This window comes from Delphinapterus leucas, chromosome 12, assembly GCF_059928025.1.
Source record: "Delphinapterus leucas isolate spDelLeu-1000000601 "Yukka" chromosome 12, BTC_Dleu_Yukka2, whole genome shotgun sequence".
NCBI lineage: Eukaryota > Metazoa > Chordata > Mammalia > Artiodactyla > Monodontidae > Delphinapterus > Delphinapterus leucas.
The window spans coordinates 29,725,069-29,737,961 of NC_143140.1; the positions used below are offsets into that span (position 1 = coordinate 29,725,069).

At 40.2% G+C, this 12,893-nt stretch overlaps 1 protein-coding gene across 2 annotated transcripts in view; it reads left to right on the forward strand.

Moving 5' to 3' along the window:
• Positions 1 to 12,893, forward strand: part of ANKRD6 (ankyrin repeat domain 6) — a 327,878-nt gene that overhangs the window by 111,043 nt on the left and 203,942 nt on the right. The gene's annotated exons all lie outside the window — the stretch shown is intronic.

Below are 12,893 nucleotides of genomic sequence, written 5' to 3' on the forward strand. Positions count from 1 at the left end.
TTCTGGGCGCATCTTTAGGATTCTCTATGTATAGTATATCATGTCATGTGCAAACAGTGACAGCTTTACTTCTTCTCTTCCGATTTGTATTCCTTTTATTTCTTCTCTGATTGCTGTGGCTCAAACTTCCAAAACTAGGTTGAATAAGAGTGGTGAGAGTGGGCAACCTTTACTTGCTGCTGATCTTAGTGGAAATGGTTTCACTTTTTCACCATTGAGGACGATGTTGGCTGTGGTTTTGTCATATATGGCCTTTATCATGTTGAGGAAAGTTCCCTCTGTGCCTACCTTCGGCAGGGTTTTTATCCTAAATGGGTGTTGAATTTTGTCGAAAGCTTTCTCTGCATCTGTTGACGTGATCATATGGTTTTTCTGCTTCAGGTTGTTAATATGGTGTATCACATTGATTGATTTGCGTATGTTGAAGAATCCTTGCATTCCTGGAATAAACCCACTTGATCATGGTGTATGATCCTTTTAATGTGCTGTTGGATTCTGTTTGCTAGTAGTTTGTTGAGGATTTTTGCATCTGTGTTTATCAGTGATATTGGCCTGTAGTTTTCTTGCTTTGTGACATCTTTGTCTGGTTTTGGTATCAGGGTGATGGTGGCCTCGTAGAATGAGTTTGGGAGTGTTCCTCCCTCTGCTATATTTTGGAAGAGTTTGAGAAGGATAGGTGTTCACTCTTCCCTAAATGTTTGATAGAAGTCGCCTGTGAAGCCATCTGGTCCTGGGCTTTTGTTTGTTGGAAGATTTTTAATCACAGTTTCAATTTCAGTGCTTGTGATTGGGCTGTTCATATTTTCTATTTCTCCCTGATTCAGTCTTGGCAGGTTGTGCATTTCTAAGAATTGGTCCATTTCTTCCAGGTTGTCCATTTTATTGGCATAGAGTTGCTTGCAATCTCTCATGATCCTGTGTGTATTTCTGCAATATCAGTTGTTACTTCTCCTTTTCCCGTCTTTTTTTTTTTTTTTTACCTCTTTATTGGAGTATGATTGCTTTATAATGGTGTGTTAGTTTCTGCTTTGTAACAAAGTGAATCAGTTATACATATACATATGTTCCCATATCTCTTCCCTCCTGCGTCTCCCTCCCTCCCACCCTCCCTATCCCAACCCTCTAGGCGGTCACAAAGCACCGAGCTGATGTCCCTGTGCTACGCGGCTGCTTCCCACCAGCTATCTGTGTTACGTTTGGTGGTGTATATATGTCCATGCCACTCTGTCACTTTGTCACAGCTTACACTTCCCCCTCCCCATATCCTCAAGTCCGTTCTCTAGTAGGTCTGTCTTTCTTCCTATCTTACCCCTAGGTTCTCTATGACATTTTTTTCCCCTTAAATTCCCTATATATGTGTTAGCATATGGCATTTGTCTTTCTCTTTCTGACTTACTTCACTCTGTATGACAGACTCTAGGTCCATCCACCTCATTACAAGTAGCTCAATTTCGTTTCTTTTTATGGCTGAGTACTATTCCATTGTATATATGTGCCACATCTTCTTCATCCATTCATGCGATGATGGACACTTAGGTTGTTTCCATCTCTGGGCTGTTGTAAATGGAGCTGCAATGAACATTTTGGTACACGACTCGTTTTGAGTTATGGTTTTCTCAGGGTATATGCCCAGTAGTGGGATTGCTGGGTCATATGCTAGTTCTATTTGTAGTTTTCTAAGGAACCTCCATTCTGTTCTCCATCGTGGCTGGACCGATTCACATTCCCAGCAGTAGTGCAAGAGGGTTCCCTTTTCTCCACACCCTGTCCAGCATTTATTGTTTCTAGATTTTTGGATGATGGCCCTTCTGACTGGTGTGAGATGATATCTCATTGTAGTTTTGATTTGCATTTCTCTACTGATTAATGATGTTGAGCATTCTTTCATGTGTTTGTTGGCAGTCTGTATATCTTCTTTGGAGAAATGTCTGTTTCGGTCTTCTGCCCATTTTTGGATTGGGTCGTTTTGTTTTTTTTGTTATTGAGCTGCATGAGCTGCTTGTAAATTTTGGAGATTAATCCTTTGTCAGTTGCTCCATGTGAAAATGTTTTCTCCCATTCTGAGGGTTGTCTTTTGGTCTTGTTTATGGTTTCCTTTGCTGTGCAAAAGCTTTGAAGTTTCATTAGGTCCCATTTGTTTATTTTCGTTTTTATTTCCATTTCTCTAGGAGGTGGGTCAAAAAGGATGTTGCTGTGATTTATGTCACAGAGTGTTCTGCCTATGTTTTCCTCCAAGAGTTTGATAGTTTCTGGCCTTACCTTTAGGTCTTTAATCCATTTTGAGCTTATTTTTGTGTACGGTGTTAGGGAGTGATCTAATCTCATACTTTTACATGTACCTGTCCAGTTTCCCAGCACCGTTTATTGAAGAGGCTGTCCTTTCTCCACTGTACACTCCTGCCTCCTTTATCAAAGGTAAGGTGACCATATGTGCGTGGGTTTATCTCTGGGCTTTCTATGCTGTTCCTTTGATCTATATTTCTGGTTTTGTGCCAGTACCATAGTGTCTTGATTACTGTAGCTTTGTAGTATAGTCTGAAGTCAGGGAGCCTGATTCCTCCAGCTCCGTTTTTCGTTCTCAAGATTGCTTTGGCTATTCGGGGTCTTTTGTGTTTCCATACAAATTGTGAAATTTTTTGTTCTAGTTCTGTGAAAAATGCCGGTGGTAGTTTGATAGGGATTGCATTGAATCTGTAGATTGCTTTGGGGAGTAGAGTCATTTTCACAATGTTGATTCTTCCAATCCAAGAACATGGTATGTCTCTCCATCTATTTGTATCATCTTTAATTTCTTTCACCGGTGTCTTATAATTTTCTGCGTACAGGTCTTTTGTCTCCTTAGGTAGGTTTATTCCTAGATATTTTATTCTTTTTGTTGCAGTGGTAAATGGGAGTGTTTTCTTGATTTCACTTTCAGATTTTTCATCATCAGTGTATAGGAATGCCAGAGATTTCTGTGCATTAATTTTGTATCCTGCTACTTTACCAAATTCATTGATTGGCTCTAGTAGGCTTCTGGGCGCATCTTTAGGATTCTCTATGTATAGTATCATGTCATGTGCAAACAGTGACAGCTTTACTTCTTCTCTTCCGATTTGTATTCCTTTTATTTCTTCTCTGATTGCTGTGGCTCAAACTTCCAAAACTAGGTTGAATAAGAGTGGTGAGAGTGGGCAACCTTTACTTGCTGCTGATCTTAGTGGAAATGGTTTCACTTTTTCACCATTGAGGACGATGTTGGCTGTGGTTTTGTCATATATGGCCTTTATCATGTTGAGGAAAGTTCCCTCTGTGCCTACCTTCGGCAGGGTTTTTATCCTAAATGGGTGTTGAATTTTGTCGAAAGCTTTCTCTGCATCTGTTGACGTGATCATATGGTTTTTCTCCTTCAGGTTGTTAATATGGTGTATCACATTGATTGATTTGCGTATGTTGAAGAATCCTTGCATTCCTGGAATAAACCCACTTGATCATGGTGTATGATCCTTTTAATGTGCTGTTGGATTCTGTTTGCTAGTAGTTTGTTGAGGATTTTTGCATCTGTGTTTATCAGTGATATTGGCCTGTAGTTTTCTTGCTTTGTGACATCTTTGTCTGGTTTTGGTATCAGGGTGATGGTGGCCTCGTAGAATGAGTTTGGGAGTGTTCCTCCCTCTGCTATATTTTGGAAGAGTTTGAGAAGGATAGGTGTTCACTCTTCCCTAAATGTTTGATAGAAGTCGCCTGTGAAGCCATCTGGTCCTGGGCTTTTGTTTGTTGGAAGATTTTTAATCACAGTTTCAATTTCAGTGCTTGTGATTGGGCTGTTCATATTTTCTATTTCTCCCTGATTCAGTCTTGGCAGGTTGTGCATTTCTAAGAATTGGTCCATTTCTTCCAGGTTGTCCATTTTATTGGCATAGAGTTGCTTGCAATCTCTCATGATCCTGTGTGTATTTCTGCAATATCAGTTGTTACTTCTCCTTTTCCCGTCTTTTTTTTTTTTTTTACCTCTTTATTGGAGTATGATTGCTTTATAATGGTGTGTTGGTTTCTGCTTTGTAACAAAGTGAATCAGTTATACATATACATATGTTCCCATATCTCTTCCCTCCTGCGTCTCCCTCCCTCCCACCCTCCCTATCCCAACCCTCTAGGCGGTCACAAAGCACCGAGCTGATGTCCCTGTGCTACGCGGCTGCTTCCCACCAGCTATCTGTGTTACGTTTGGTGGTGTATATATGTCCATGCCACTCTGTCACTTTGTCACAGCTTACACTTCCCCCTCCCCATATCCTCAAGTCCGTTCTCTAGTAGGTCTGTCTTTCTTCCTATCTTACCCCTAGGTTCTCTATGACATTTTTTTCCCCTTAAATTCCCTATATATGTGTTAGCATATGGCATTTGTCTTTCTCTTTCTGACTTACTTCACTCTGTATGACAGACTCTAGGTCCATCCACCTCATTACAAGTAGCTCAATTTCGTTTCTTTTTATGGCTGAGTACTATTCCATTGTATATATGTGCCACATCTTCTTCATCCATTCATGCGATGATGGACACTTAGGTTGTTTCCATCTCTGGGCTGTTGTAAATGGAGCTGCAATGAACATTTTGGTACACGACTCGTTTTGAGTTATGGTTTTCTCAGGGTATATGCCCAGTAGTGGGATTGCTGGGTCATATGCTAGTTCTATTTGTAGTTTTCTAAGGAACCTCCATTCTGTTCTCCATCGTGGCTGGACCGATTCACATTCCCAGCAGTAGTGCAAGAGGGTTCCCTTTTCTCCACACCCTGTCCAGCATTTATTGTTTCTAGATTTTTGGATGATGGCCCTTCTGACTGGTGTGAGATGATAACTCATTGTAGTTTTGATTTGCATTTCTCTACTGATTAATGATGTTGAGCATTCTTTCATGTGTTTGTTGGCAGTCTGTATATCTTCTTTGGAGAAATGTCTGTTTCGGTCTTCTGCCCATTTTTGGATTGGGTCGTTTTGTTTTTTTTGTTATCGAGCTGCATGAGCTGCTTGTAAATTTTGGAGATTAATCCTTTGTCAGTTGCTCCATGTGAAAATGTTTTCTCCCATTCTGAGGGTTGTCTTTTGGTCTTGTTTATGGTTTCCTTTGCTGTGCAAAAGCTTTGAAGTTTCATTAGGTCCCATTTGTTTATTTTCGTTTTTATTTCCATTTCTCTAGGAGGTGGGTCAAAAAGGATGTTGCTGTGATTTATGTCACAGAGTGTTCTGCCTATGTTTTCCTCCAAGAGTTTGATAGTTTCTGGCCTTACCTTTAGGTCTTTAATCCATTTTGAGCTTATTTTTGTGTACGGTGTTAGGGAGTGATCTAATCTCATACTTTTACATGTACCTGTCCAGTTTCCCAGCACCGTTTATTGAAGAGGCTGTCCTTTCTCCACTGTACACTCCTGCCTCCTTTGTCAAAGGTAAGGTGACCATATGTGCGTGGGTTTATCTCTGGGCTTTCTATGCTGTTCCTTTGATCTATATTTCTGGTTTTGTGCCAGTACCATAGTGTCTTGATTACTGTAGCTTTGTAGTATAGTCTGAAGTCAGGGAGCCTGATTCCTCCAGCTCCGTTTTTCGTTCTCAAGATTGCTTTGGCTATTCGGGGTCTTTTGTGTTTCCATACAAATTGTGAAATTTTTTGTTCTAGTTCTGTGAAAAATGCCGGTGGTAGTTTGATAGGGATTGCATTGAATCTGTAGATTGCTTTGGGGAGTAGAGTCATTTTCACAATGTTGATTCTTCCAATCCAAGAACATGGTATGTCTCTCCATCTATTTGTATCATCTTTAATTTCTTTCACCGGTGTCTTATAATTTTCTGCGTACAGGTCTTTTGTCTCCTTAGGTAGGTTTATTCCTAGATATTTTATTCTTTTTGTTGCAGTGGTAAATGGGAGTGTTTTCTTGATTTCACTTTCAGATTTTTCATCATCAGTGTATAGGAATGCCAGAGATTTCTGTGCATTAATTTTGTATCCTGCTACTTTACCAAATTCATTGATTGGCTCTAGTAGGCTTCTGGGCGCATCTTTAGGATTCTCTATGTATAGTATCATGTCATGTGCAAACAGTGACAGCTTTACTTCTTCTCTTCCGATTTGTATTCCTTTTATTTCTTCTCTGATTGCTGTGGCTCAAACTTCCAAAACTAGGTTGAATAAGAGTGGTGAGAGTGGGCAACCTTTACTTGCTGCTGATCTTAGTGGAAATGGTTTCACTTTTTCACCATTGAGGACGATGTTGGCTGTGGTTTTGTCATATATGGCCTTTATCATGTTGAGGAAAGTTCCCTCTGTGCCTACCTTCGGCAGGGTTTTTATCCTAAATGGGTGTTGAATTTTGTCGAAAGCTTTCTCTGCATCTGTTGACGTGATCATATGGTTTTTCTCCTTCAGGTTGTTAATATGGTGTATCACATTGATTGATTTGCGTATGTTGAAGAATCCTTGCATTCCTGGAATAAACCCACTTGATCATGGTGTATGATCCTTTTAATGTGCTGTTGGATTCTGTTTGCTAGTAGTTTGTTGAGGATTTTTGCATCTGTGTTTATCAGTGATATTGGCCTGTAGTTTTCTTGCTTTGTGACATCTTTGTCTGGTTTTGGTATCAGGGTGATGGTGGCCTCGTAGAATGAGTTTGGGAGTGTTCCTCCCTCTGCTATATTTTGCAAGAGTTTGAGAAGGATAGGTGTTCACTCTTCCCTAAATGTTTGATAGAAGTCGCCTGTGAAGCCATCTGGTCCTGGGCTTTTGTTTGTTGGAAGATTTTTAATCACAGTTTCAATTTCAGTGCTTGTGATTGGGCTGTTCATATTTTCTATTTCTCCCTGATTCAGTCTTGGCAGGTTGTGCATTTCTAAGAATTGGTCCATTTCTTCCAGGTTGTCCATTTTATTGGCATAGAGTTGCTTGCAATCTCTCATGATCCTGTGTGTATTTCTGCAATATCAGTTGTTACTTCTCCTTTTCCCGTCTTTTTTTTTTTTTTTACCTCTTTATTGGAGTATGATTGCTTTATAATGGTGTGTTAGTTTCTGCTTTGTAACAAAGTGAATCAGTTATACATATACATATGTTCCCATATCTCTTCCCTCCTGCGTCTCCCTCCCTCCCACCCTCCCTATCCCAACCCTCTAGGCGGTCACAAAGCACCGAGCTGATGTCCCTGTGCTACGCGGCTGCTTCCCACCAGCTATCTGTGTTACGTTTGGTGGTGTATATATGTCCATGCCACTCTGTCACTTTGTCACAGCTTACACTTCCCCCTCCCCATATCCTCAAGTCCGTTCTCTAGTAGGTCTGTCTTTCTTCCTATCTTACCCCTAGGTTCTCTATGACATTTTTTTCCCCTTAAATTCCCTATATATGTGTTAGCATATGGCATTTGTCTTTCTCTTTCTGACTTACTTCACTCTGTATGACAGACTCTAGGTCCATCCACCTCATTACAAGTAGCTCAATTTCGTTTCTTTTTATGGCTGAGTACTATTCCATTGTATATATGTGCCACATCTTCTTCATCCATTCATGCGATGATGGACACTTAGGTTGTTTCCATCTCTGGGCTGTTGTAAATGGAGCTGCAATGAACATTTTGGTACACGACTCGTTTTGAGTTATGGTTTTCTCAGGGTATATGCCCAGTAGTGGGATTGCTGGGTCATATGCTAGTTCTATTTGTAGTTTTCTAAGGAACCTCCATTCTGTTCTCCATCGTGGCTGGACCGATTCACATTCCCAGCAGTAGTGCAAGAGGGTTCCCTTTTCTCCACACCCTGTCCAGCATTTATTGTTTCTAGATTTTTGGATGATGGCCCTTCTGACTGGTGTGAGATGATATCTCATTGTAGTTTTGATTTGCATTTCTCTACTGATTAATGATGTTGAGCATTCTTTCATGTGTTTGTTGGCAGTCTGTATATCTTCTTTGGAGAAATGTCTGTTTCGGTCTTCTGCCCATTTTTGGATTGGGTCGTTTTGTTTTTTTTGTTATTGAGCTGCATGAGCTGCTTGTAAATTTTGGAGATTAATCCTTTGTCAGTTGCTCCATGTGAAAATGTTTTCTCCCATTCTGAGGGTTGTCTTTTGGTCTTGTTTATGGTTTCCTTTGCTGTGCAAAAGCTTTGAAGTTTCATTAGGTCCCATTTGTTTATTTTCGTTTTTATTTCCATTTCTCTAGGAGGTGGGTCAAAAAGGATGTTGCTGTGATTTATGTCACAGAGTGTTCTGCCTATGTTTTCCTCCAAGAGTTTGATAGTTTCTGGCCTTACCTTTAGGTCTTTAATCCATTTTGAGCTTATTTTTGTGTACGGTGTTAGGGAGTGATCTAATCTCATACTTTTACATGTACCTGTCCAGTTTCCCAGCACCGTTTATTGAAGAGGCTGTCCTTTCTCCACTGTACACTCCTGCCTCCTTTATCAAAGGTAAGGTGACCATATGTGCGTGGGTTTATCTCTGGGCTTTCTATGCTGTTCCTTTGATCTATATTTCTGGTTTTGTGCCAGTACCATAGTGTCTTGATTACTGTAGCTTTGTAGTATAGTCTGAAGTCAGGGAGCCTGATTCCTCCAGCTCCGTTTTTCGTTCTCAAGATTGCTTTGGCTATTCGGGGTCTTTTGTGTTTCCATACAAATTGTGAAATTTTTTGTTCTAGTTCTGTGAAAAATGCCGGTGGTAGTTTGATAGGGATTGCATTGAATCTGTAGATTGCTTTGGGGAGTAGAGTCATTTTCACAATGTTGATTCTTCCAATCCAAGAACATGGTATGTCTCTCCATCTATTTGTATCATCTTTAATTTCTTTCACCGGTGTCTTATAATTTTCTGCGTACAGGTCTTTTGTCTCCTTAGGTAGGTTTATTCCTAGATATTTTATTCTTTTTGTTGCAGTGGTAAATGGGAGTGTTTTCTTGATTTCACTTTCAGATTTTTCATCATCAGTGTATAGGAATGCCAGAGATTTCTGTGCATTAATTTTGTATCCTGCTACTTTACCAAATTCATTGATTGGCTCTAGTAGGCTTCTGGGCGCATCTTTAGGATTCTCTATGTATAGTATCATGTCATGTGCAAACAGTGACAGCTTTACTTCTTCTCTTCCGATTTGTATTCCTTTTATTTCTTCTCTGATTGCTGTGGCTCAAACTTCCAAAACTAGGTTGAATAAGAGTGGTGAGAGTGGGCAACCTTTACTTGCTGCTGATCTTAGTGGAAATGGTTTCACTTTTTCACCATTGAGGACGATGTTGGCTGTGGTTTTGTCATATATGGCCTTTATCATGTTGAGGAAAGTTCCCTCTGTGCCTACCTTCGGCAGGGTTTTTATCCTAAATGGGTGTTGAATTTTGTCGAAAGCTTTCTCTGCATCTGTTGACGTGATCATATGGTTTTTCTCCTTCAGGTTGTTAATATGGTGTATCACATTGATTGATTTGCGTATGTTGAAGAATCCTTGCATTCCTGGAATAAACCCACTTGATCATGGTGTATGATCCTTTTAATGTGCTGTTGGATTCTGTTTGCTAGTAGTTTGTTGAGGATTTTTGCATCTGTGTTTATCAGTGATATTGGCCTGTAGTTTTCTTGCTTTGTGACATCTTTGTCTGGTTTTGGTATCAGGGTGATGGTGGCCTCGTAGAATGAGTTTGGGAGTGTTCCTCCCTCTGCTATATTTTGGAAGAGTTTGAGAAGGATAGGTGTTCACTCTTCCCTAAATGTTTGATAGAAGTCGCCTGTGAAGCCATCTGGTCCTGGGCTTTTGTTTGTTGGAAGATTTTTAATCACAGTTTCAATTTCAGTGCTTGTGATTGGGCTGTTCATATTTTCTATTTCTCCCTGATTCAGTCTTGGCAGGTTGTGCATTTCTAAGAATTGGTCCATTTCTTCCAGGTTGTCCATTTTATTGGCATAGAGTTGCTTGCAATCTCTCATGATCCTGTGTGTATTTCTGCAATATCAGTTGTTACTTCTCCTTTTCCCGTCTTTTTTTTTTTTTTTACCTCTTTATTGGAGTATGATTGCTTTATAATGGTGTGTTGGTTTCTGCTTTGTAACAAAGTGAATCAGTTATACATATACATATGTTCCCATATCTCTTCCCTCCTGCGTCTCCCTCCCTCCCACCCTCCCTATCCCAACCCTCTAGGCGGTCACAAAGCACCGAGCTGATGTCCCTGTGCTACGCGGCTGCTTCCCACCAGCTATCTGTGTTACGTTTGGTGGTGTATATATGTCCATGCCACTCTGTCACTTTGTCACAGCTTACACTTCCCCCTCCCCATATCGTCAAGTCCGTTCTCTAGTAGGTCTGTCTTTCTTCCTATCTTACCCCTAGGTTCTCTATGACATTTTTTTCCCCTTAAATTCCCTATATATGTGTTAGCATATGGCATTTGTCTTTCTCTTTCTGACTTACTTCACTCTGTATGACAGACTCTAGGTCCATCCACCTCATTACAAGTAGCTCAATTTCGTTTCTTTTTATGGCTGAGTACTATTCCATTGTATATATGTGCCACATCTTCTTCATCCATTCATGCGATGATGGACACTTAGGTTGTTTCCATCTCTGGGCTGTTGTAAATGGAGCTGCAATGAACATTTTGGTACACGACTCGTTTTGAGTTATGGTTTTCTCAGGGTATATGCCCAGTAGTGGGATTGCTGGGTCATATGCTAGTTCTATTTGTAGTTTTCTAAGGAACCTCCATTCTGTTCTCCATCGTGGCTGGACCGATTCACATTCCCAGCAGTAGTGCAAGAGGGTTCCCTTTTCTCCACACCCTGTCCAGCATTTATTGTTTCTAGATTTTTGGATGATGGCCCTTCTGACTGGTGTGAGATGATAACTCATTGTAGTTTTGATTTGCATTTCTCTACTGATTAATGATGTTGAGCATTCTTTCATGTGTTTGTTGGCAGTCTGTATATCTTCTTTGGAGAAATGTCTGTTTCGGTCTTCTGCCCATTTTTGGATTGGGTCGTTTTGTTTTTTTTGTTATTGAGCTGCATGAGCTGCTTGTAAATTTTGGAGATTAATCCTTTGTCAGTTGCTCCATGTGAAAATGTTTTCTCCCATTCTGAGGGTTGTCTTTTGGTCTTGTTTATGGTTTCCTTTGCTGTGCAAAAGCTTTGAAGTTTCATTAGGTCCCATTTGTTTATTTTCGTTTTTATTTCCATTTCTCTAGGAGGTGGGTCAAAAAGGATGTTGCTGTGATTTATGTCACAGAGTGTTCTGCCTATGTTTTCCTCCAAGAGTTTGATAGTTTCTGGCCTTACCTTTAGGTCTTTAATCCATTTTGAGCTTATTTTTGTGTACGGTGTTAGGGAGTGATCTAATCTCATACTTTTACATGTACCTGTCCAGTTTCCCAGCACCGTTTATTGAAGAGGCTGTCCTTTCTCCACTGTACACTCCTGCCTCCTTTGTCAAAGGTAAGGTGACCATATGTGCGTGGGTTTATCTCTGGGCTTTCTATGCTGTTCCTTTGATCTATATTTCTGGTTTTGTGCCAGTACCATAGTGTCTTGATTACTGTAGCTTTGTAGTATAGTCTGAAGTCAGGGAGCCTGATTCCTCCAGCTCCGTTTTTCGTTCTCAAGATTGCTTTGGCTATTCGGGGTCTTTTGTGTTTCCATACAAATTGTGAAATTTTTTGTTCTAGTTCTGTGAAAAATGCCGGTGGTAGTTTGATAGGGATTGCATTGAATCTGTAGATTGCTTTGGGGAGTAGAGTCATTTTCACAATGTTGATTCTTCCAATCCAAGAACATGGTATGTCTCTCCATCTATTTGTATCATCTTTAATTTCTTTCACCGGTGTCTTATAATTTTCTGCGTACAGGTCTTTTGTCTCCTTAGGTAGGTTTATTCCTAGATATTTTATTCTTTTTGTTGCAGTGGTAAATGGGAGTGTTTTCTTGATTTCACTTTCAGATTTTTCATCATCAGTGTATAGGAATGCCAGAGATTTCTGTGCATTAATTTTGTATCCTGCTACTTTACCAAATTCATTGATTGGCTCTAGTAGGCTTCTGGGCGCATCTTTAGGATTCTCTATGTATAGTATCATGTCATGTGCAAACAGTGACAGCTTTACTTCTTCTCTTCCGATTTGTATTCCTTTTATTTCTTCTCTGATTGCTGTGGCTCAAACTTCCAAAACTAGGTTGAATAAGAGTGGTGAGAGTGGGCAACCTTTACTTGCTGCTGATCTTAGTGGAAATGGTTTCACTTTTTCACCATTGAGGACGATGTTGGCTGTGGTTTTGTCATATATGGCCTTTATCATGTTGAGGAAAGTTCCCTCTGTGCCTACCTTCGGCAGGGTTTTTATCCTAAATGGGTGTTGAATTTTGTCGAAAGCTTTCTCTGCATCTGTTGACGTGATCATATGGTTTTTCTCCTTCAGGTTGTTAATATGGTGTATCACATTGATTGATTTGCGTATGTTGAAGAATCCTTGCATTCCTGGAATAAACCCACTTGATCATGGTGTATGATCCTTTTAATGTGCTGTTGGATTCTGTTTGCTAGTAGTTTGTTGAGGATTTTTGCATCTGTGTTTATCAGTGATATTGGCCTGTAGTTTTCTTGCTTTGTGACATCTTTGTCTGGTTTTGGTATCAGGGTGATGGTGGCCTCGTAGAATGAGTTTGGGAGTGTTCCTCCCTCTGCTATATTTTGGAAGAGTTTGAGAAGGATAGGTGTTCACTCTTCCCTAAATGTTTGATAGAAGTCGCCTGTGAAGCCATCTGGTCCTGGGCTTTTGTTTGTTGGAAGATTTTTAATCACAGTTTCAATTTCAGTGCTTGTGATTGGGCTGTTCATATTTTCTATTTCTCCCTGATTCAGTCTTGGCAGGTTGTGCATTTCTAAGAAT